We start from the raw sequence: 26,914 nt of genomic DNA on the forward strand, positions 1-26,914 counted from the left end.
ATAAAAATGCTAGTGTGGGAAGCCAGTGATGATCTGAGAATGTTGCCCTTCTTGGAGTGATTAAAGTAATAGAACTCAAGAGCATAGTCATGGTGGCCTCAAGGCACATAGCTGAGGTGAGACTGTAAGATTTGGGGGAGAGAAAGTTGGTGTTCTTGCCAAGAGTTCTTAGACCTCTGGGTTCTTTCATCATTCCTGCCAGTGGCAGAATGCAGGCAAGGGATAGAAGTCTTTTCTAGAACAAGTAATCGTTTGGTTTATGTTTTGGCTTTTGAAAATGAATTAACAAATGCAATACAAATAGTAGAGCCATGAATCTGATATCTCTCATTTAGCACTGGAGAAAAGATTACAGTCATCTACTTAATAGTTAGGCTATTAATACTTTTTTTTTCTTTTGAGAGAGACAGAGAGCTGGAGAGGGGCAGAAAGAGAGGGAGAGAGTGAATCCCAAGCAGACTCCACACTTAGCACCAGCCCCGACATGTGTCTCCATCTCATGACCTAGAGATCAGGATCTGAACCAATATCAAGAGTTAGACACTTAACTGACTGAGCCACCCAGGAACCTGAATAAAGTTTTAATTTATATATTCAATTGCCTATTATTCATTCTTAAATCATTAATTACCTAAGTTTTGTTCATATATACTTGAGCATGAGTTATTTAAAAAACGATTTCACAACAAAAATAACTTATATCAGTCTGGGTTTTGGCTCAATCTTCCTTTTCTTTAGTCCAACCCTGATATGTGATTTATTTGACCAACATAAAGACAATAACTCTGAAGATTAAAAAGTAGCAATAAATAAATAGAAGTTCTGAAAGGTCTGGAAATGGTAAGGGGTGATATTTGCACAACACTGTGAATGCATTTAATGCCACTGAATTTTACAGTTATATATGGTTAAAATGGTGAATTTTATGTTATGTACATTTTACCACAATAAAAGAAACTTAAAGTGTCATATATTAGTTTCTTTATAAATAAAGATATCACTCTCTAAAAAATAGTGAAAGAAAATCAATTAAATGTCATTTAATCTAATTAATGCTATTAAATATGTATAAGAAAACACCCATATAATTTGTTTCAACTATTATGCAAATTTGTTCTGGTATTTTTTATTTCTTTTTTTTTTTTTTTGATTCTGTCAATCCCAACAGTTCTCATGATGTTCTTCATCTCAGAAATCCATCTACTTCTTAGACCAGAACAGAATCACATAAAAATTCCACAGCTACTTCAAACTCTATAGGTCTCTAGCTGAATTTATTTCCTTTGCCAAACATCTTCCCTCCCACCTTTGTTCCCTTACTCAGTTGAAAACATCTGCTTCCTTCCAAACACATAGTTTAAAAGTTTGCAGTTGTTTATACATGTTGTTTATACATAATATTAGTTATGACTTTTGACTGCTTCTTCACAAAGGACTCCCTTGTGCCTGATTGAGTGGCTGTCACTTTTTTCAGTCAGTGCATCACACTGATATCAGTTATTGTCTGAAAATATATATCATGATATTCTTTTCCTCCAAAAGTCTCAAAGAATCCTCATTAGTTATAGGAATAAATCTCATATACCTTAATATTAAATCATATATGGCTGGCCTCAATCTATGTTGCCAATATCATCACCTAATTACTTATATCTCATTTATTTTGTCTCAACCCTCCAGTCCACTTGGCATTCTAAGAAATGTCATTTTCTTTTATCTCTTTGTTCTTTGTGTTCCCTTTTTCTGGACTAGCCTTCCACATGATCAGTAATGACTGAAACATCTCTCATTATTAAAGCAAAGGTGATTAAGACAGGGCTTTGCACGTAGACTTCTTGGGTTTAAGTCCAGCTTTTCTGTTTCCTCATTAATAAAATGGGGAAAATCATAGTTGTTTCAGAGAGCTGTTGTGAGCATTAAATAATGGAATATATGGAAACAGCTTGGATCATTCCTGGAGCATAGCAAGAGCTATAAATTGCTGCTGCTGTTGCTGTTGTTGTTATTATTACTGTCATTTAAATAATGTTTTCTCTAAAGTTTTTCCCTTTCCCTCAAATATAAAAATATCAATCAATGGTGTTTTCTGATGTTTCCATTGAACACGCATTACATTTCATTGTATGATATCTATGTAATAGATCTTAAAAATGTTTGTTATACATTTTAACATTTCTGAAGTGAGGGTTCATCTTCCTAGTAATGACTTGTTACAAACCCAGATTAGCATAAATTGACACCAAGAGGATTTGCATTTGCTTCTTTCAGCCCTACAGGGGCATAAGCAACCTGAGAAAGCATTCATTCAATTCTCTGCTTGAGGCTTTTTTGGACCACACCAGTAAGTGTGAACTCAGAATGCAGACCTTACAAGACCATACCCAGTGATTGGTTGATTGGTTGATTGATTAATACCTAATGATTTTAAATTGTCAGAGAAATTTTATTTCCTCCACTCAGTATCAAGGTTGAGACTTGTGAGTTTTCTTGCTGTCTTTTTCTTGTGGAGTTTAATTTCTTCTTTTCCTCTACAAGGGGGATATAACTTTATTGTGGCTCACCCTTAAGTGGAGGTCTTCTATTAGTTTGCTCATGGGGGCTTTTTTTTTTAATTACATAAATGTACATAAAATAATGGCACATCTTAAAATATCTTGCACCTTGATTTTGGTGAAATTTGAAAATGAACACATATAATATTTAATATTTATAGGTGAAAAATAATCTTGGGTTTGCTTATGTATATTATCTGTCTAAATGTGTTTTATCCCTTTTAACCCTTTGATATTTCTACTGCCCCACAAAATCTAGCCAAATGCTTTGTATAAAAGATGTTATAAAAAGATTAGCATGAAACCATATGCAATATAATTTTACACTGTATTTGAGGAACTAGAGTACAATTTTTTTAAGATGTAGTATTGATGGGTTTTTGGGTGATGGTGAGGGGGTTTGGAGCTGATGGCCAAGAAAGAATTCTTGAAGACGTCTTTGGTACAAAAAAGGTGATTTTTATTAAATCACAGGGGGAGGAGCCATGGGCAGAAAGAGCTGCACTGGGGTTGTGACAGGTAATTGATTATATAATATACCCTAAGGTTGGGAGGTTAGGGACAATTTAAGTCTCTAAGGAATTTTGAAGCAAGGTTTCCAGGACTTTGAGGGGCTAGCTGCTATTAGGAAAATTGCCATTTATTACTATTCAGTAAAACCTTAGTCATGAGACCTTTCAGATGTATATCAGGGGGCCATAAGCTTAGAGTAAGATTGCTAACCTATATCTTGGGGGAGTTGAGATAAAGGAAGTTTCCAAAGGAATTTTTATATGTTAAAGTAGACTTACAGGATCCTGAGGGGTCAGGATAATGTTAAATCAAGATTCCCTTTTGCCTATAGCAAAGTGTCATCATAAAGGCAGATGAGCTCCTAAAGAGAGGTCACTCTGCCAGTTGCAAGGACTTGTCAGTGGGCTGTAGGCAGTAAGGGAATTTAGTTTTTCATTTGCCTTAGTTTCCCACGTCACTATGGCAAGAATTTAAACCCCTTTCCTTTGTTCTTGAGTAGCCAGGAGTGTCCAAGGAATATCACACATATTCTACCTGGGTGGGGGAGGTGCTGTTAGCCTGTGCTTTGCCCTCAGCTTGCCCCATGCTCCCTCATTAATGTTATTAGTCATTTAAATATTTTACTGTATAAAATATTTACTGTATAAAATAATAGTATAAAATATTACGATATATATCAATTGACAGGTTTGTACTAAATTGTATACAGATGGCATTCTTATTTACTTTGTAAATTAAAATTTAGAATTTATTATATCATCATATACATATAAGTTAATAAGTATACATAGTATGTATAGTATAGTATGGTATAGCATAGGTATAGTTTTCAGAAGAGAAATGAAAGAAATGAAGAAAATGTCTCATTAGGCACAATAATAAAAAAGTAACTATTCAAAATAATATATCATTTTGTTTTCCCTTGCCTCCATAGATAAATTTTGCCTAATGATTCAAAGCAATATTGTTGATGGAATGTATGCAATTCAAAGTTTATCCCCCCCCCAAAATGTGCATTGATGCATGAATAGGTAAGAATGTTGTGGTATGAGGAAATAACCTGAAATAATAATATTTTCACAAGTTTGATCTCTTATTTGATTGCCCCATAATCATTAAACACATGTACTTAGTATAATTTTATTTTGAAAATTAAAACCAAGTACTCATCACTTAAGCCTGGAATTTGATGTCATATTTACAGTATGCTAGCTCTATAATTAAAAGTGCAACTTGAGTGGGGGTACCTGGGTAGCTCAGGTGGTTAAGCATCAACTTTGGCTCAGGTCATGATCTCAGGGTTTGTGAGTTCAAGCACCACATCAGTCTCTGTGTGGCCTGGAGCCTGCTTCAGATTCTATCTCTCTCTCTCTCTGCCCTTCCCTACTCACATTCTGTCTCTCTCTCTCAAAAGTGAATAAACATTAAAATCATTTTTAAAGTGCAACTTAAATGAAGAAGTAGAAAATATTTAAGTCTGATGGCTTTCCTTACCATGTCTTTTACACAGGACTTACAATAAAACACAAATTAAATAAAACACAAAAAAATTCTGTGTTTAGTGTCTGCAATATTTTATCTTTTTTCCCCCAAGTTTATCGCTTTATTTTGAGAGAAAGAGAGTGCAAGTGAGAGATGGGCAGAGAGAGAGGAAGAGAGAAACTCTGAAGCAGTCTTGGCTGGTCAGCACAGAGGCCAATGTAGGGCTTGATCTCATAAACCATGAGCTCATGACCTGAGCTGAAATCAAGAGTCGGACGCTTAATTGACTGAGCTACCTAGACACCCTGCATTATTTTCTTTAATAAAGATTAAAGAAACCCTTTTGCGTTACTGAGTATTCAGTGAATTTATCCACAAACAAAAAACAAAAACCTTCCCAAGTCATTGGAACCTCTAATCTAAAGTAAAATTTTAATTACAGTTTTAAACAACCTAGAAATAATTTTAGCAATTATTTTCTTATTTTATTAATAATTTTCTTAATAATATAAGATAATATATATATTATATTATATATATTATATATATAAGAAATATTTCTTAATAATTTTCTAAATTATTTTCTCAAATATCAACCACTAAATTGATACACATCAGGATATTCAAAACTGTTGCTTTTTCAGCTTTACTCACTAACAAACCACTCTCATTAGCTTACAACAACAAATATTTCTATCTCATGAATCTATCAGTCAGCTATATCCCTGCTAGGCTCTGTCTGCCATGGCTCTGCTATGTTCCATATATCTCCTTATTTTGGGGCCTGAATGGTATAATAACTACTGCTTGGGTCATTTTCTTTTTTTCTTGTGTTCAAGGGTAGAGTCAAGAAACTGAAGGAAGCAATGGAGCAAGAAATTTTAAAGCTCCTGGTAAATGTCAAACCTTCATGTTACATAAGCCAAAGCAAGTCATGTGGCCAAGTTTATTATAAGACAGAGAAAATACTATTTGACTACAATGAGACACAGATGCATTATATATTATGTTAACATTGTTCTAACATTGTTCTAAGATAACTATAAATTATTTAATTTGCTATAAGTTTAGTCTTATACTGATGAAAGTGTATCATTGTAAGAGATAGTCAAAATAGTTTTTAGAGAATTTAAAAGCATACACTTTATTTTTACTTTATTTTTTTAAAGTTTATTTATTTTGAGAAGGAGAGAGAGAGAGGAGACAAAGAGTGCGACTGGGGAGGGGCAGAGAGAGAAGGAGAGAGAGAATCCCAAGCAAACTCTGTGCTGTCAACAGAGAGCCCAGTGTGCGACTCGAACTCACAAATTATGAGATCACAACATGAGCTGAAATCAAGAGTTAGATGCTTAACTGAAACACCCAGGTATCCCTATAAGTATACATTTTAAATGGAGAATTAGGAGAAAATTTTCTGGCTGTAAAATTAAGCAATATATACCTTTACATGATGATACACTATTCACAATAATTAATTTAAAATGCATTTGAGACTCAATCATGGGGCACCTGGGTGGCTCAGTTGGTTAGGCATCTGACTTCGGCACAGGTCATGATATCGAGGTTCATGATTTTGAGCCCTGTGTTGGGCTCTGTGCTGACAGCTTGGAGCCTGGAGCCTGCTTTGGATTCTGTGTTTCCCTCTCTCTCTCTCTCTGTGCTTCCCTCACTCCCACTCTGTCTCTCTCAAAAGTAAATAAACTTAAAAAAAAAATGACTTAAACATAAGATTTCAGCTCAGGTCATGATCTGATGGTTTCGTGGGTTCAAGCCCCATGTCAAGTTGTGTGCACTAACTGTGCAGAGCCTACTTGGGATTCTCTCTCCCTCTGTCTGTCTCTCTCCCCATCCCCCGCTCATACTCGTCTCAAAATAAATAAATAAATAATAATAACAAAAAAAAATAATAATAATAATAAAATTTAAAGAAATAGGGCTACACCAGCTAAAAAGTTTCTGCACCATAAAAGAAACAATCAACATAATGAAAGTGCAAAATATGGAATGGGAGAAAATATTTGAAAGCCATCTATATGATATATACATGAGAGAACACTTGTATAGTGTTGATGGGAATGTATATTGGTGCAGCCAGTATGAAAAACAGTATGAAGTTTCCTCAAAAAATTAAAAAATATCAACTACTGTATGATCCAGCAATCTCACTTCAGGGTTTATAACCCTGGAAATGAAATCAGAATCTTGAAGATATATCTGTAATCCTATATCTATTGGAGTGTTATTCACAATACCCAATATAGAGAAATAACCTAAGTCTTCATCTATGGATGAATGGATAAGAAAATGTGATACAGTAAAACCTTGGATTGCGAGTAACTTGTTCTGCAAGTGTTACACAAGATGAGCAAACATTTCTAATAAATTTTAACGTGATAAATGAGTGATATATTGCAAAACAAGTTACTCGCATCCAAAGTTTTACTGTATATATAAACAATGGAATATCATTCAGCCATGAAAAAGAAAGACATCCTGTCATTTGTGACAGCATGGATAAACTTTAAATGCATCATATTAAGTGAAATAGGTCAGACAGAGAAAGACTAATGCTATGTGATCTCACTTATATATGGAATCTAAAAAAGTCAAATTTGTAGAAACAGAGAGTAGAATGGTAGTTGCCAGGGCTGTGGAGGTGAGGGCAGTGGGGAGATGTCAGTCAAGGGCAAAAATTTCCAATTATATGATGAGTAAGTTACAATGTAATATATATTTAATACCCTATGGCTGCTGTATACACCCAGCACTATTGCACAGTTGGGTTTACTGAGCTAGACTGAATTGTTTATGTCTAAGGAGAGAAATGATGAAAGAAAATATTCTCAATCCTAAAATGTTCTACCATTTCTAAAGCATTTTGGATATGAGGTCTAAGGGTGTTAAATGTTCTGTCAATTGAGAGATTGAGAGAAAAAATAGCCAAAGAATTGAGTGGCCCCACTAAGAACACCAATAGTTTTCTGGTTGAGAAACATGAACTAGCAGAACAATCTTTCATCTTCATTTTGGCTAATTGCAAATTTTCTCTGAATATTTTTCTAAAATATATGCAGAGGGATAGATCTAAAAACATAAACTAAAATACTAAAAAGTTCATCTCCAGATAACAGAATTAAGAATATTTTTTAAGATTGTGTCTGTTTTCTTAAACTTCATAATGATCATATTTGTTTCCCTATATGGGTCTATCCTTTTTATTTTAATATGTTCCCACTTCTCTCATATACTTTTGTTTTCTTAAAATGATGACATGATGTTATTGTTTGTTTCATGATGATTTTGGTTATTATTGAGTGCCAGTGCTGAACAGAACAAGCAAGAGACCATTTGCTCCACTTCTATATTCAAATATTCTGAGACAGATAATTGCAAATTAGTTTTCAAGAAAAATATCACTTATGCAACCTCTCAATTATTGTCCTGATGTCTATTTAAATTTATAATAATTCCACAGATTGACAACACAAATCTCCCCTATTATAATTTAAAATTGTTTTCTCTTATGTAGGATTTATGTGAAAGAGGATGTGGGGAGGGTCATAAACATAATCTCTGTATTTAAAAAAAGGCTTTACTACCTGAAGAAATGCCTAAATATTGACAAAACTAGAAAAAATAAAACTATAATTATAATATAAAATATTATAAAATCAGGTAATTTATAAACAGTAGTTTGCTTAGGAAATAAATTTGTGCAATGATACTCTGAGACATACATATTTATTTACATAACATAATTATATGAAGACATATTATAAATATACATTATATACGTAATATATGTATATAAATATATTATTATATATGTCTTCATATAAAGTTATATAATATATAATATATAATTATATATGAAGACATATATAAATATATATTTATATGTTATCAAAATTTCTCCCACAGACACCCATGGAGATTTTCATTACAATATTTCTTGTATTAGTAGGAAGATAGAGAACAACATAATTTCCATCTCTAGAACAATGGGTAAGTAAAATATGACCAGTGCACACTGTGGGATTCTGTATAACACTTATAGTCAACAATCAATATATACACAGAACGACACAGATACATTTAAAAAGCAAAAAGAGACAGATATAACCTCCAAACAATATCAATATATAAGTTAAAACTTCACACACACAGAAAAGTACAGCACAACTTATATAAATTTATTTGGGAGAGGGGAATTGGAATGGATTTGAATAAATAAGTTAGTGTATCCACAAATACACACTTTTAAAAAGTGAGAGAAATTATACCATTTATTTGTTATTAACAGAGAAATAGAAAATCTGAATTTTTTACTCTTCTATCAGTTGTCTATTACTACATTAATGCAACATAAGAAACCACTCCAAAACACAATGTTTTAAAACAAGATGAACTTACTTTATTTTGAGTCCGTGGACTGGCAATTCAGCTGGGCAAATCTTCTGGTCTCACCTAGACTCAGAAGCATATCAGAGTTTCACCTGGCTATTCCAGGGGAATCAAGAACCTGGAAGTGGGCTGGCTATTGGCCATAGCAACTTTCTTCTGTTTCGTTTCTCTCTTACATCCTTCCAGTGGGTAGCCTGAGTGAGCTTCACTAATGAAGGCACCAGGTCTTTGCCAGCCCTTATTTATTACAATTGCCAGCATCCCAAAGGTGAAAACAAGTCACATATCTGAACTCAGAATCAAGATATGACAAATTATACTGGATGCTTCATGGGAGGATCTGCAAAGCCACATTGCAAAGTGTACATTCGTAAAACCAAGGAATTGGGGCCATTAATGCAACCAGTCTATCATAGTCCTGAGATTTAAAATCATAATTTCTATTTTGCTGGCTGAAGGCTATGGATTAAATAAAATTAAATGTTCTACTTTAAATTTTTAATTAATACAATTGCTTGAACTTTGTGTTTCTACTTATTTCTTTTTTTTCTTTTTCTTTCTGTGTGTGTGTGTGTGTTTCTACTTATTTCTGATCAGAACAAGCAAGAAAAACAAAATAACACACATTGGCATCTAGTGTGAATTTATTAAAAACATAAAGAGAAAGAAATATACTCAAGGTACAGTTGACTGATTGTGAAACTTTAACATATAAAGCTACTTAGTCACATAAAATTCATTAAAAGAAGTACTTAGATGAATAACAGCTGTATTCCCATTACTGTAGGTGCCTAAGACGGCCAATCCTTTTGCTTTTGCGTATTCATAATCAGTAACTAGGGTCAGAGTAAATTCTACCTCCTGCAGTACAAAGGCTTGGTTAGGTATCTATGACAAGACAGGCTGATTTTAACACAACATCTAGCCTGGACTTTCCTAAAGGACATTAGTTCAATTGTTATTGGCATTAAAACTTTTTCTAAGAAATAAATTTAGGGGACAAGGAGTCTCAAATATAATTAACCTAGGGAAATAAAAGCGAATAATAATTGTGAAATTGCTTTCAGTGAGTATTCCCTAAATATTTTCCAAATTGTACATTTTGTACATGCCTATTTTTTATTTTATTTTATTTTATTTTATTTTATTTTATTTTATTTTATTATTTTCTCTTTTATCTTTTTTTTCTTTTCCTTTACTTTTTTCTTTTCTTCTCTTCCCTTCCCTTCCCTTCTCTTCCTTTTTCTTTCCTTTCCTTTCCTTTCCTTCTTTCCTTCTTTTCTTTTCTCTTTTCTTTTCTTTTCTTTTCTTTTCTTTTCTTTTCTTTTCTTTTCTTTTCTTTCTTTTCTTTTCTTTTCTTTTCTTTTCTTTTCATTGTTTTACCCCTGGGTAAATCAACCACACTGGCAGCCCTGGTAATTGGATTTGTATGTGATAAGCAGATCCAATGAAAGAAAATTAAATATCAGATAAATTGGAGTTCATAGGTGGTAAAATATAACAAAATAACTAAACAAAGAGAAGTAAGATACACAAGGAACAAAGTAGTTTCAAAAAAAACTTTTTTAAAAAGCTGTTCACTGGGTAGGGAAGTAAAAAAGATAAAAGACAGGACACAGATTGATATTAATATTATAAGAAACCTTTAATGTGAATAAGTTAAAGTCCAACACATCATCCCAGAAACTTGGGTAATAAAAAAAGTTTAAAGAATAAGGATTAGTCCCTATTTAAATAATCTGTACTTAAGAATGGAATACTATAAATTCAACTTATCTGGTAAAATGTTTGAAAACAGTTTGCCTTTCAGATAGTTGCTCTTTTTAATTAGCTCAGAAGCAGTTTTAAAAATTTGTTTGATCAGTTTTCTATAATTGAATATTAATTTAAGGGATCAGTTTTGCCAATGCTTAAACTTCTCTCCAAAAATTTGTTACATGAAGCATGGCTAAGAGACTACATATATTTTTATTTACCTGTTTGAAAATGACTCAGTTTAAATATATATAGTATATACATAATATGTATATATAGATAGATATAGATATAGATATAGATATAGATATAGATATAGATATATAATGTATGTGTATGGTGTCAATAGATAGACATAGATAGATATATAATGTATGTGTGTTATATATATACAAAGCATATATATACAAACAGATGAAGCAGTTTGATAGTTATTTCAGGTTTCAACTTGGCTAAGTTGTGGTGCCCAATTATTTGTTCAAACATCAGGCTAGATATCGTTATGAAGGGATTTTTAGATGTGATTGACATTTAAATCAGTCAACTCTGAGTAAAAAAGCAGATTACCTTCCATAATGTGGGTGGGCCTCATCCAATTAGTTTAAGACCTAAAGAAGTCCCCAAGATAGGAAGAAACTCTGCTGTCCTGATTACAACATAGAGATTCTGCCCAAGTTTTCAGTTTGCAGATTCAAGACTACAACATACTCTTGCCAGAATTTCTACCCTGCTGGCCTGCCATACAGACTTTGAACTTGACATCCTCCATAACTGACTTAATTTTCCTTAAAATAAATCCTCTAGATAGATGATAGATAGAGATGGATAGATAGATGTCTCTGGAGAACAATGATATAGACAGGAGAATCTAATCTGGGCTAGCCTAATGTAGCACATATCAAACCAAACCAAGTCAAACACTGAAACACCGAAGGGACATTGAAGGAAGGTAACAGTAACATGCGTGAGCCACCAATTTATAAACAAACAAAAGCCCTAGATACTATATTATAATAAATGACTCATTTGTTATTTGGTCAAAATCATGGTGACTTATTCCTCTATCCCAAACAACACTCAGAAAAATTTTAGCTATTAAATTATTAATGATTATTCCCCCAAACTGAATTTCCATTATATTTTTGAAGATTCCATCCAAAATGTAGGCAAATCTTATGAATCTTAATGCCAGGAGCCAATGTTTTACATTATGATTAAAGATATTTTAGACATAGTTACTTACTCTCAAGCATTATTAAATATTTTATCACAATATAGGGAAATTTTCCAAGAGTAATTTACTAAGATATAATGACCGAAAATTATAGTGCTGTATTTTTACCCTCTAAATTTTTAAAAATATACTAATGACACAATATCTAGGTGACATCTCAATCACTCTGAAAAATAGGACAGAATTCATGAAACACAGGCGATATTTAAATGACATGGAAGAAGAAAATTTCCTTAAACTGGATAACAGCCTGAATCTTGGTATTTACTTGTACCAGGAAAAATTAACAAAATGGTAATTAATCGCCAACATACATTCTTGTTAAAACTGCAGATTTTCAAAAGTAAAAATGAAATTTAAAAATAAAGCATATGAAATACATACCTGTTTTGTTCCCCTGTTCATGATTATTTATTGCCATTGTTTTTATTTTGTATTTTAAAAAATCTGTTTTGGTTTGCTTTGGTTTCCCTGGCTTGGGTTTACATTACATATGTAGCCATATGGATGAGAACAGAAAAGCAGCAAAAAATTTTGAAAGTTGAAAGGTAGATGCAACAAAACCCTTAGAAGATCTGTGGTGGGAGGGAAAGGGCCAGGAGGCCAAACATCTAAGCTGACAATGAGGAAGAACAAAGTAACTTCATGTATACCACACAATTTCAAAATGTTCAGAATATGCCTGCAGCAGAACTCTGGTAAGGGTGACTTAAATGGAAAGACTACTTTCTCACTTATTGTTTTTTGTTAAGTTAGATTCCAGACATGTTCCTCTTCTCAGATTAGCCAGTCCACTTCTCTCCACCTTACAGAGGCATCAGAATTTCTTCTCAGTGATCAGCATATCTAATGACTTGGTCACCTTGGAAGGTGAGGGGAAGTGAAGAGTCTTCTATTAAGTGTGCACACTGATGCATAGAACACTGAAGACAAATAGAAGATCTGACAAGCTTTCACAATAAGGAAAGTGAAGAAAGGATCAGAGTCAAAATGGCTTGAAATGATTCGGCAGCAGCACTTGAAATCAAGAAAATAGAGCAATGCTTCTAAAAGTTTTAATGGAGATTTCTTTACTGATTAGTTGAATGTATACCTATATCAGTCATGTATCTAGGATAAAGTTAAAGTAAAAGCACTTTCCAAAATTGAAAGTCTTAAAAAGTAGCCTCCATTCAACCTTTCTCTATATGATATACTCTGCTCAAAGTGCGGTAAACTAATAAAGAGAAGGACATAGAATACATACAAGGGAACTAAAAGAGAAGATAGGAAAGGGGATCCCCGGGACCATGGAGAAATGATATTCAAAATGTGATGGTTAGAAAGTAGGGAGACTGAGTCATCAGTTCAGAACAGTGATTTTGAAGACTCCAGGAGGAAGTTCTCCATGAGAATAAAATTGAGAGACCCTCCAGATGAGATTCACAGATGCAGAACATTGGCAAAAGATTTATGTTTCAATTGATAGGCACACAGAAAATTGTGAAAAAAAAACAACACAAAAACAAGCCTATCATTAACTCCAGGGATAAGACAAATTTATGCATGAAACTAAAAAAAAAAAGTAAAACTCCTTTGGACTTCACAGCTTTGAATAATACGAAATCGAAATTGTGTGAACAATGAATACATGTATCTAATATACATTTTAATAGAACTCTTTGGAGATAAAAAGCAAAAGGGAAAATGAGAGTGTGTAAGGGGAGGGGGAGAAAAAGAGAAAAATCTCTTTTATTCTTATTAAAAAGTCATTAAAAGTGCTTAAAATTATGTACATATGTATATGTGTATGTATATGGATGTATATGTACATATATATACTTACACTCAGCATACATACATTTTATATACATTTGCACATATTATACAGAACTCTAGATGTTATACACAACATGATTTCAGGAAGCTGAAATACAAGCATGCTATTTAATGGTATGAAAGTTAATCAAAGGATAAGTTAAATAAAAGTAGTTGCCTCTGCAGAAAAGGGAATGGAAACATAGGATGCAAGGTACATGTTTTGCTTTTAAAAATTGACTATATAAACAACAGTAGATTTTTAAAAATGGGATAGCATATATTTTTCTCCATTGCCAGTATAAAATAGTATTTAAAGAATAAGGTTAAATAATACAGAAAATAATAAAGAAAGAAAGAAAGAAAGAAAGAAAGAAAGAAAGAAAGAAAGAAAGAAAGACAGACAAAAGGAAAGAGGGAGGGAGGAATGGAGAAAGGAAGGAAAGAAGGAAGAAAGAAGAAAGAGAAAGGAAAATAAAAGAATTAAGAAAAAAAATAGTAGATTGCTCCCATGTATTGATCTCTTTTCTCCACCAAATTCTCATTAACGTGTCAGCAATAAATATTAAAAATGATAAATAACATTAAACATTAATAATAACAGCAAAAGAAATACACCAGCACATTTTGTGAAGATGGAGATCAATTGTAGAAGTGATAATTGTTTTTTAAAATATTTTTTCCAACTATATTGAGATATAATTGACATGTTGTGTAGGTTTAAAGAATACAACAAAGTTATAGAACAATATGGAGAGGAGAAAAAAAATCTTCAAAGTGTCCTTATTATTCCTAGTTTCTGTTCTTTTGCCCATAATTCCAAGAATTGGGTCATCCCCTGATAACTTTATATAGCTTTCACTATATTATGAAATCAAGTATGGAAAATGAATTATTTCATTGCATAAATACATTGTCTTTACAGACACTGGTATCTAAATGTACCCCAAGGTTTATATAATATAATTAACTTCTACACACCCACATTGAACTATAGAAAGAAAAATTATTTTGCCATGGACAAAACAATTCATACAACATTCAATTTATGTTTGCATGGTTTGTGCAATGCTACTTTTTTATAATCTTAAAATATGGTTTAAAATTTAAAGCTGTTTTTTATTGATAAAGGGTTTTGTAAATAATACTTTAGATTGGAGTAGGCTATTATGGCCTGCTGGCCAAATCCAGCTCATGTCCTGTTTTTATAAATAAAGTATTATTACATCATAGCAACATCCACTTGTTCACATACTACCTATGGCTGCTTTAGTGCTAGAATGGCAGATAATTAAATTTGCTGTGGCAAAGGCCATATGACCTGCTAAAACTAAACATTTACTTATAAGGATGTCGTGGAATTTTATGAGCAGAAACACTGCTAATTTGAACTGAAGTGAACAGAAGTGGGATGAAATGAAGGAAACTGCTGGACTTCCTACATTTGCAAGGACAGGACAATAGAGTTGATCAGCTATAAATACTCACTATTGTTCAAGAAGAGGGAAAAATGACCCTGAGGGAGATTCAGAGATCATTAAAAGAACTACCTCATTTTCAGCAGGTTGGATGCCCTCCACAGAGCAATGGAGTGAGACCACTGGGTGAGCCTTGGATCATCCGAGAATCCCAGCTATAAGAGACACCTTGCCTATGTTTTCTTCTAGGAGTATTAGGGCTTTGAGTCTTTAATCCATTTTGAGTTAATTTTTGTGTATGGTATAAAATATTGGTCTAGCTCTATTCCTTTGCATGTGGCTCTCCAGTTATCCAAGCAACATTTATTAAAGAGACTATCTTTTCCCCATTGTATATCCTTGGCTCCTTTGCCATAAATTAATTTTCCATATATGAGTAAGTTTATTTTGGGGGTCTCTGGTCCCATTGATCTATGTGTCTGTTTTCATGCCAGTACTGTATTGTTTTAATTACCATAGCTTTGTAATATAGTTTGAGATCAGGGAGCATGATGCCTCCAGCTTTGTTTTTCTTTCTCAAGATGGCTTTAGCTATTCAAGATGTTTTGTAGGTCCATACAAATTTTAGGATTGTTCTACTTCTGTGAAAAATTCCATTGGAATTTTTGATAAGGATTGCATTGAATTTGTAGATTGCTTTGGGTAATATGGATATTTTAACACTATTAATTATTTCATTCCATGAGCATGAAATATTTTTCCATCTGTGTATTTTTTAATCTCTTTCATTATTGTTCTGTAGTTTCCAGTGTATAGGTTTTTCATCTTCTTGGTTATTTATTCCTAGGTGTTTTATTCTTTTTGATGCAATTGTAAATTTATTATTATTATTATTATTATTAATTATTTAGAGACAGAGAGCGGGAGAACAGGGTAGAGGGGCAGAGGAAGAGAGAGAGAATCCTAAGCAGGCTCCATGCTCAGTGCGGAGCCAGATACAGGGCTTGATACCAGGACCCTGGGACCACGACCTAAGCTGAAATCAAGAGTAGGATGCTCAACCAACTGAGTCACCCAGGTGCCCCTGAAATCTATTTCTTAGTTTCTCTTTCTGATAGTTTCACATATATAGAAATACAATAGAATTTATATGTTGATCTTGTATCCTGTAATTTCACTAATTTTTTTTTATTAATTTTAACAAGTTTTTTTTGTGTGTGTGTGTGTGCATGTGCATGGAGTCTTTAAGATTTTATAAGTTTGTTTTTAACTTAGGAAAATATAAGAATACTTTCTCACATTTTAACTTACCGAAGATAAAGGATAAAAAAGGGGGGCTACATGAGGGGAAAGTGACTAGTGATAAGACTTTTCAAGGTATCAATCGGTAGTTATAGTTTAAATTTTGTCCAGAAAGAAGGGAACACAAATGAAGAAGAGGAGTTACCTATAGAGTTTAGAGGTTTGAAAATTGAGGGAATTCATATCAGATAATCTCCATTTTGTCAATAAAACAGGAAGTGTCAAAATCTGTTGAGAAACCAGGGAAACCAGGGACTTCAAGAGAGCAATACAAGTGAAAAAAAATGTAAATTGAGTAATGTTATAAAAAATGTTTAAAGACACAGTTGAGTTTAAAGATTTTTAGAAGACTTTGATTTTTTCAGAGTAATTGTATGTTCACAGAATAACTAACAGAGAGTTACAAAGATTTCCAATATACAACTTGCCCCCACACACACTTAGCTTCTCCTATTATCCCCAGCAGAGTGGTGCATTTGTTACATTTGATGAACTTACACTGACACATCATTAGCACCCAAAGTCCATAGTTTACCTTAGGGTCCACTCTTGGTGTTGTACGTTCTGTGGTTCGGAAATATGTGTAATGACCCCATTGTTGTAATATCATGCAGAGTATTTTCACTGCCCTAAAAATCCTCTGTTCTCTATCTCTTCATTCCTTTCCTCCCATCCCCTGACAACTATTGATCTTTTTACTGAATCAATAGTTTTGCCTTTTTCAGAATGTCATATAGTTGCAATCATATAATATGTAGCCTTTTCAGATTAGCTTCTTTAACTTAGTAATATGATTTAAGGTTCCTCCATATATTTTAATGGCATCACATAGCTCATTCCTTTCTAACACAGAATATTCCATTGTCTGGATGTGCCAGTATGTATCCATTTATCCACTGAGGGACATCTTGGTGGTTTCTAAGCTTGTGCAACTATGAAGAAAGTTGCTACCATCATCCATGTGCAGGTTTTTGTGTGGACCTGTTTTCAACTTCTTTGGGGAAAAACCAAGGAGTGTGATTGATGGATTGTATAGTAAGGGTATGTTTAGTTTTGTCTGACACTGACAAACTGTCTCCCAAAATGGCTGTACCATTTTGCATTTACACCAACAATGAGTGAGAACACTGTTGTTCCATATCCTCACCAGCATTTGCTGTTGTCAGTGTCCCAGATTTTGGTCATTCTAACAGGGGAGTAGTGGTAAAAAAGTTTCAAAAATGAAATTAATCAATATGTTTTCTGTCTTCCATACAATTGGCAACTTGATAATAAAGAAAAGAATACTCAATAGCATGGGTTGACCAGCTTTTGAAACTAGAAAATCAAGACTTAAGTACATAAAGAAACTCAGGATTTCTAGAGTAGATAGAGGGACAATGGATGAAGAGTGGAATGGTGACAAGTTATTATAGAGCAGGATTTGGAATGCAGGATAAGAGATTTCCTTTTAGGTTCTAACTTTATTGATTTTTGGTGCTACCTGAAGGATTCAGACAGAAAAGATTCAGAGGCTTTGTCTAGCTCAAGAAGACAAACTGTTTTTACTGTACCAGATTAGTGATATCAGCTATAAATTATGGAGGAGAAAGGATGGTATTAGTGCCATGTATTTAATTTTTCTGGTGTGTTAAAAAATTTAGGCTCGAGATGAGTTTAAACAATCTAATAGTGGAGGGATGAAGAAGGTATCAAATGAAATGAATCTGAAATTAGAGAGAAGCTTAGAGTTTGGGATCTTGCAAAAAGTATATATTTAAGATTAGGTAGTGTTATTCCTCTGCTAAAAACCTTCCAGTTACTTCCCATTTAATTACTAAACAATCCAGAGTATGTATAAATGGCCTCAAAGACTACACAAGATCAGGCTCCCAATTTCCTTTTTTACATCATTTACTACTAGTTTTTTCCTCTCTTACTCTACTCCATACCCACTGGCCTTTTGCTGTTCCTTAAACATTTTCAGTAAATTCCTCGTTTATGCTACTTCCTCCACCTGTGATATCTCACACTCAGAGAGCAGTAGGGCTTGGTTTATCACCTCCTTCATGTGTTTACTTAAAAGGTTATTTTCCATGAACATTCTACTTAAAACTGCAAGCCTGTCACATCTCATCCCACACATTCCCAGTCTCTACTCTCTGCTCAGTGGTTTTCTTTGTTTTCTTTTAATATTTTAAATGTTTATTTATTTTTAAAGGAGAGAAAGACAGATCATGAGTGGGGGAGGGGCAAGGAGGAGGAGACACAGAATCTGAAGCAGGCCCCAGGCTCTGAGCTGTCAGCAGGGAGCCCTACGTGGGGCTCCAGCTCCTCAACCAGGAGATCATGACCTGAGCCAAAGTCAGACGCTCAACGGACTGAGCCACCCAGGTGTGCCTTTGCTCAGTGTTTTTGTAGATCCTACCACCTTCTAAGACAGTATGTATTTTATTTATTAATTGATTGTATGCAATCCCACTACCAACTAAACTGCTTTGTAGCTTCTTGAGGACAGAAATATATGTGCTTTTTTCCTGCTGTATCTCCAAACCTTGTACATACTATGTCTTCTACAAATATCTGTTGAATTAATTAATGGATAAATGAGTAAAATAATAGGATCATCCTACATTAATATTTTCTACAGCCACTGGGGAAGGAACAAATATTCAACTGTGGTGATACACACATAAATACATACAAGCACACACACTGTATATATATATTGTATTATATATAGTATGTATTTTATATACACTATATACATACACATATATCTTACATATACACATGATACACACACAGACACTATAAATATATTCTTTCTCTAAAATTTAATGGCATTTAAAGCCATAGCAATTTCTCAGAAAATCTGGAAGAGTTGTGTAGACATAGAATTGAAATTGCTGTTTTACAACAATTTGGCTGACAGCAAAGATTATAAAGGCCAGAGATGGCACATAATGAAAAAGCAAGGAAGAGCCCCTAATGAATCAGGACAGAAGTCCCATTTGAATATTTCCAGGACTGATACATATTTTCCTAGAAAATTTAATAGATTTTTTTCAAAGACTAACCCTTAGAGGATGCAGAGTAGATCATCCAAGTATTAAAAAAACCCTAACCAGCTGAAAGGAACTGGAAGCATGAAATTTGATTTTCTTCATCAGAAAAGTGATCCATAAACACCACAAAATTTCAAGGAAGTAAGGGAAGAACTTTGTAATTATAATTACAGCATTTAAGTAGAGAGATCTAAAAATTAGACACATAAGGGTCCTGGGTGGCTCAGTCAGTTAAGCATTCAACTCTTGATTTCAGCTCATGTCATGATCTCATTGTTAGGAACAGCATTGGGCTCTGGGCTGACAGTGTGAAGCCTGCTTTGGACTCATACTGTCTCTCTCAAAATAAATAAATAAACTTAAAAATTAAAAATAAAAAAATTAGACACAATAAAGGGAGAAAATTAATAGGTAAAAAGAAAAAAATAGAATGGAAGAAAAAGGAGGAAGACTGAAGATGTTTAGAGAAATAATATTCTCTTCTTATATCTTACTGTGGGTTGCTGATCCATTTATATATTTCATTTTAGATCCATTTCCAGACTAAAAGTTAAATTAAATTTGTGATCCTATAAATTTTTTATGCCATTAAACTAGTTTTCCAACTAAATCACTATTTCTATTACAAATGTTATTCTTCCTTCGCCTATTTACTCTTTTGTCTCAGTTCCTACATTTATCACACGTACCATTGATAGTATTTTGTAACTTCCTGAAAATTTTGTATGTGTAAACTTTACTCTTCCTTCATTTCCATTGCCTGTATTCCTACATTGTCTATTTCCTAAAATAGCCTCTGATTTGTTTTTACTTCTAATCACTTTTGTACAATTAAATTTCTATAGTACCAATAAAAATAATTCTAAAGCATCCATCACATTTCCCAGTGCTCCTAAACTTCTATAGATCAAATTACTTTTCTTTCCAGTCTTTCAGAACATCTTTGACATGTTCCTACATTTTTTCTACCAATTTCAAGAGGAACTCACCACTCCAGCCAAAGCTGACTGGCATTTCCCATTAATAAATCATTCTTAATCAATCAATGTGATACATGTATTAATAAAAGAAAGGATAAGAACCATATGATCCTCTCAAGAGATGCAAAAAAAGCATTTGACAAAGTAGAGCATCCTTTCTTGGTAAAAACCCTCAACAAAGCAGGTTTAGAAGGAACAAACTTCATCATCATAAAGACCATGTATGAAAGACCCACGGCTAATATCATCCTCAATGGGGAAAATCTGAGAGATTCTCCTCTATGGTCAGGAACAAGACAGGGATGTCGACTCTCATCACTGTTGTTTAACACAGTACTAGAAGTCCTAGCCTCAGCAATCAGACAACAGAAAGAAATAAAAGGCATCCAAATCAACAAGGAAGAAGTCAAAATTTCACTCTTCTCAGACGCCATGGTACTCTATGTAGAAAACCCAAAAGATTCCACCAAACTGATACATGAATTCAGCAAAGTCACAGGATACAAAATCAATGTACAGAAATCTGTTGCATTTCCATAACCAATAATGAAACAGCAGAAAGAAATTAAGGAATTGATCCCATTTACAATTACACCAAAACCCATAATGATACCTAGGAATAAATCTAACCAAAGAGGTGAAATATCTATACTCTGAAAACTATATAAACTTATGAAAAAATTGAAGATGACACAAAGAAACGGAAAAACATACCATGCTCGTGAATCAGAACAAATATTTGTTAATAAGTCTAACTACCCAAAGCAATCTATACATTCAAGGCAAAAATAACATCAGTGTTTTTCACAGACCTAGAACAAATCCTAAAATTGTGTGGAAACTCAAATAGCCAAAGCACTTGATAAATTAAAGCAATGCTGGAGACATCACAATTCTGGACTTCAAGCTATATTACAAAGCTGTAATCACCAAGACAGTATGGCAGTGGCACAAAAACAGACACACAGATAAATAGAACAGAATAGAAAACCCAGAAATGGACCCACAATTCTATGGTCAACTAATCTTCAACAAAGCGAGGAAAGAATATCCAATGGAAAAAGGACAGTCTCTTCAAAAAATGGTTCGGGAAAACTGCACAGAAATATGCAGAAGACTGAAACTGGACCACTTTGTTACACCATACACAAAAATAAATTCAAAATGGATGAAAGACCTAAATGTAAGACAAGAACTATCAAAATCCTAGAGGAGAACACAGGCAGTAACTTATTTGACATCAGATGTGGCAACTTCTTGCTAGATAGGTCTCTGGAGGTAAGGGAAACAAAAGCAAATATGAACTGTTAGGACTTCATCAGATGAAAAGATTCTGAACAATGAAGCAAACAATCAGCAAAACAAAAAGGCAAACTTTGGAATGGGAAAAGATATTTGCAAATGACATATCTGAAAAAGATTATTATCCAAAATCTATGGAGAACTTACCAAAGTCAGTAAGTTTTTTTGACCCAAAAAACAAATAATCCAGTTAAGAAATGGGCAGAAAACATGAATAGACATTTTTCCAAAGAGACATAAAGATGGCTAACAGACATGTGAAAAGATGCTCAACATCACTCATCATCAGGGAAATACAAATCAAAACAATGATGAGATAGCACCTCACACCTATCAAAATGGCTAAAATGAACAACACAGGAGACAACTGTTGTTGGCAAGGATGTGGAGAAAGGGGAACCCTCTTACACTATTGGTGGGAAAGCAAACTGATACAGCCACTATGGAAAATGGAATAGAGTTTCCTCAAAAGGTTAAAAATGGAGCTACCCTAGGATCCAGTAATTACACTACAAGGTGTTTACCCAAGGATACAAAAACACTAACTCAAAGGAATACATGATACCAATGTTTATAGCAACATTATAATAGCCAAATTATGGATAGAGCCCAAATGTCCATCAACTGATGAATGGATAAAGAAGTTGTGATATATATCTACAATGGGATATACTCAGGCATAAAATAGAATGAAATCTTGCCATTTGCAATGACATGGGAGCTGGAGAGTATTATGCTAATTGAAATAAGTCACTCAGAGAAAGACAAATACCCTATAATTTCACTCATATGTGGAATTTAAGAAACAAAATGAATGAACATAGGGAAAAAATAAAAGAGAGAGGCAAACCATAAAACAAACTCTTAACTATAGACAACAACTCTATAGAGAGCTCTATACAACTGAGGGCTGCAGGATGTGAGGTGGGCAAGGGAATGGGTTAAATGAGCGATGGGTATTAAGGGGGGTACTTGTGATGAGAACTGAGTATTGTATGTATGAATCACTAAATTCTACCCCTGAAACTAATATTATACTGCATGTTAACTATCTGGAATTTAAAGAAAAACATGGAACTAAAAGAAAATAAGGACATCATTCTAATTCTTGCCTTCTTCATGTACTCACACTTTTCTTTAAGTTTACATCATTAGATCTCTCTCCTAAGAACTGGAATCTTCCTCACATATTCCACTCCAAATTTTTTAAAGTAGCTTAGAACAACAGATATCTGTTATTTTCGAGAATCTCTGGGTTGGGTGTCTGGTTCTTTTTGTTAGAGTTGACTTATTTTGGGGTAGGATGACCTCATTCATATGTCTGGTGATTGGTTTGATTTCAGTTTAGGTAAAGGGGAAATCCTGCCATTGGTTTTTCATCAAGCAGTGGTGTTCCCAAGAGTAGTATAAGATGTCAATAACTGATGCTCAAGTGCCTTACAAGTCTATGTTTGCATCCCATTTACTATTGCTGTTATTCCATTGGTCATGGCAAGTCATATCTCCAAACCCAGAGTGAGGGTAGGATGTCTCTACTCAAGAACATGGATGCCAGGACACCAATTATTACATTTTATTGTGGGGATAACACTTTATATGAGATCTGACATCTTAAAAATGTTACGTGCACTATAGACGCACCTAGTTGGCTCAGTTGGTTAAGCATCTGACTTTGGCTCAGGTTATGATCTCATGGCTCATGAGTTTAAGCCCTGCACTGGGCTCTTTGCTGACAGCTCAGACCTGGAGCCTGCTTCAGATTCTGTCTCCCTCTCCCTCTATCCCTCCCCTGCTCTCTCTCTCTCAAAAATAAATAAACAGTAAATTTTTTAAAGCTAAGTACATATATATATTGCTAACTATATGCACAATGTTGCACAGTAGATCTCTAGATTTCCTCAATCTTGCATAACTGAAACCTTGTACTTGAGAAGCTTTCCATCCTTCCTCCCTCAGCCCCTATAAGCAGCCATTTTATTCTGTTTCTATGAGTTTGACTTAGGATTCTCACCTAAGTGGAATAGTGTAATTCTTTCCTTCTATGACTGACTTGTTTCACTTAGCATAATGTCCTCAAGGTACATTAATATTGTCACATATTGGCAGCATCTGTTTTTATAGATATTTTGCTATTATTAATTTGTAGTTTAATTCCATTATAGTATGAGAATGCACATTGTATTATTTCTATTATTTTAAATTTGTTAAGATTTATCTAATGGTCAAGAATATGGTCTGTCTTGCTAAGTGTTCCATGTGTACTTCAGAAGAATGTGTATTGTTATTGTTTGGTAAAATGATACATAAGCATTAATTAGTAAAGTTGGTTTTTTAGGTCATCAATATTCTTACTATCCTATTAATTATCTCAGTTGCTAAGAGAATAGTACTGAAGTATTTAAAATTAACTGTGAATTAGTCTGTATCTCAGTATTTGCTTAATAGTAATGGCCTTATTAATTTGAAGAATTCTTGGAAAAGTAACCCCTTTTTCATTCTAACACTTCCTCTTTATTTTCAATAATATTCTGCATTATGAAGTCTGCCTTTGCTGAAATTCACGTAGTTACTCCAGTATTTTTTTGGTTAAAGCTTGTGTCTTTTTTCTGCTATTTTTTTCTTTTATTATACCTCTGTTTTTATATTTTAAGCAGATTTCTTATAGCAACTATAGAGTCTTTTTATTCATTCCGGTCATCTCTTTTTAACAGGTGTGTTTATAGCATTTATTGATAGAGTTGGATTAAAATATACAATTGCTAGCTCTTATCTATTTTTTCATTGGTTTATTGTTTTCTGTATTCTCTTCCTGCCTTAAATGTTTGAAGGTTTTTAAATTATTGCATTTTTCTCTCCATTATTATTAAAGTTTATTTTTTATCCTGAGAGAGAGAAAGAGAGTGTGAACAGAGGAGGGGCAGAGAGAGAGGGAGAGAGAGAATCCAAGCAGGCTCTTCACTGTCAGCATAGAACCCAATGTGTGGGCTCGAATTCACAAACTGTAAGATCATGACCTGAGCTGAAATCAAGGGTCAGATGCTTAAGTGACTGAGCCACTTAGGTGCCCCTCTCTCCATTATGATGATAATGATGATAATGATATTTTCCAAAACATCAATGATCTCTCTAGTTTTTCCAAGATGCATTTTTATTTATTTTATTTTTTATTTTTAATTTATTTTAATTTATTTTTTAATTTTTTAACATTTTTATATATTTTTGAGAGCAAGAGAGACAGAGTGTGAGCCAGGGTGGGACAGAGAAAAAGAGGGGGGAGAGAGACAGGGAGACACAGAATCTGAAGCAGGCTCCAGGCCCTGAGCTGTCAGCACAGAACCTGCCACAGGGCCAAACCCACGAACCTCAAGATCGTGACCTGAGCCAAAGTCAGATGCCCAACCAACTAAGCCACCCAGGCGCTCCAGTTTTTATTTTTGTTTTAAGTTTATTTATTTATTGAGAGAGAGAGAGCAAGTGGCAGAAGGGCAGAGAGAGAGAGGAAGAGAGAGAATCCCAAGCAGGCTCTGTGCTCTTAGCACAGAGCCTGATATAGGGCTCAAACCCAAGAACCCTGAGATCATGACCTGAACCTAGATCGAATCAGATGTGTAACCAAGTGAGCCACCAGGTGCCCTGATCCATTAAAAAAAAATTTTTTTAACGTTTATTCATTTTTTGATAAGAGACAGAGTGTGAGTGGGGGAGGGGCAGAGAGAGAGGGAGACAGAATCTGAAGCAGGCTCCAGGCTCTGAACGGACAGCACAGAGCCCCACGCAGGGCTCGAACTCACAGACGGTGAGATCATGACCTGAGCCGAAGTCAGTCGCCCAACTGAGTGAGCCACCCAGACACCCCTATTTTAAACTATTGTTTATGTAAACTTCAAATAATTTTATACTAACTATACAAGGAGCATATATCAAAATATTTATAATTCATACTTTCCATCTTTTTTGTTGTCATACTTTTATACATATTGCAAATACACAATAAATTACTAATATGTTTGCTTTATACAGATATAAAGAGAAATTTAAAACAAGAAAAAAATGAATTTCACTTTACCTTAACTTTTTCCATTTTCAACACTCTTCTTTTTATGGAAACAAATTATAGAACATATTTCCTTGGCCTGAAAAAAAACATATATTTACTTAAAGTTAAAAAGCATGTGTACAAAAATCAAGGACAGCCAATAACAGAATAAAGACAGAATATGTAGGTGTTAAATGAGGAAATAATATGTGGAAATAGTAATAAATTAATTATAAAGAAGGAAAAAGCAAAGAAATAGAAGAATAGAATGAACAAAAATAAAAATTGGGACACAAAATGTTGTGTACACATGTAAAATCAATGGTTGCAATCCTTAGCCTTTCAAATTGAATGGGAAAAATAAATCCATGTATACAGTATTCATGACAAATATATCTACACAAAATTTTTAAATTAAATGTGTAGGGAAGACTCTAGTAAAAAATGTGAAACTAAAGAAACAAAACCAAAGGGATGATAGACCAAATAGATTCTGTACAAAAATAATTATTAGGAATAAATAGAGCCCTTGGATAGTGGTAAATAAAAGTGTAAAAAAACAAAATGCAAAAATCTTGTATGTATATGGAGTTCACAATGTATTCTCTACATACGTAAAGATACGTAAAGCAAAATTTGAGACATTGTAAAAATAATAATTGCAGTTGAAAATTTTAGCAGACTTGTTTCAGAAAATATTCAGTTAAGGGTACAATTTAAGGATATAGGTAATTCGAAAAACATATGACCAGATGGATATACATAGATTCCTACTTTTGATAATTAAATAATATTCAGTTTTTTCTAGTACACATGTAAGTTACAAAATGAAATTCATAAATAACAAAGATTGAAACTTTGTAGATCTAATGATCTGTCAAATTAAAACTTAGAAATCAGTAATTAAAATGTAACCTCAAATCTCCATAGTTTGTGAAGTTTAATATCTATATGCTTCTAAATACCTCATAGATCAAAGAAATCATAATAAAATTGTAAGTATTTATAAAAGAAAAATAAGAAAAGCACTATATGTCCAAACTTGGATGTAACAATGCAGTATTTAGATGTAAAGGTATGTCCTTAAATGCT

The 26,914-nt window shown here is 33.5% G+C and overlaps 1 long non-coding RNA gene across 1 annotated transcript in view; it reads right to left on the minus strand.

Moving 5' to 3' along the window:
• LOC128315247 (uncharacterized) overlaps positions 1 to 25,920 on the minus strand; it is a 118,455-nt gene extending 92,535 nt beyond the window's left edge. The window contains exon 1 of the long non-coding RNA XR_008297839.1: positions 25,853 to 25,920. This is a non-coding gene — a long non-coding RNA (uncharacterized LOC128315247). The remainder of the gene's footprint in view (positions 1 to 25,852) is intronic.
• Positions 25,921 to 26,914: the final 994 nt, after the last annotated feature.

Source organism: Acinonyx jubatus, chromosome C2, assembly GCF_027475565.1.
Source record: "Acinonyx jubatus isolate Ajub_Pintada_27869175 chromosome C2, VMU_Ajub_asm_v1.0, whole genome shotgun sequence".
Classification (NCBI taxonomy): domain Eukaryota; kingdom Metazoa; phylum Chordata; class Mammalia; order Carnivora; family Felidae; genus Acinonyx; species Acinonyx jubatus.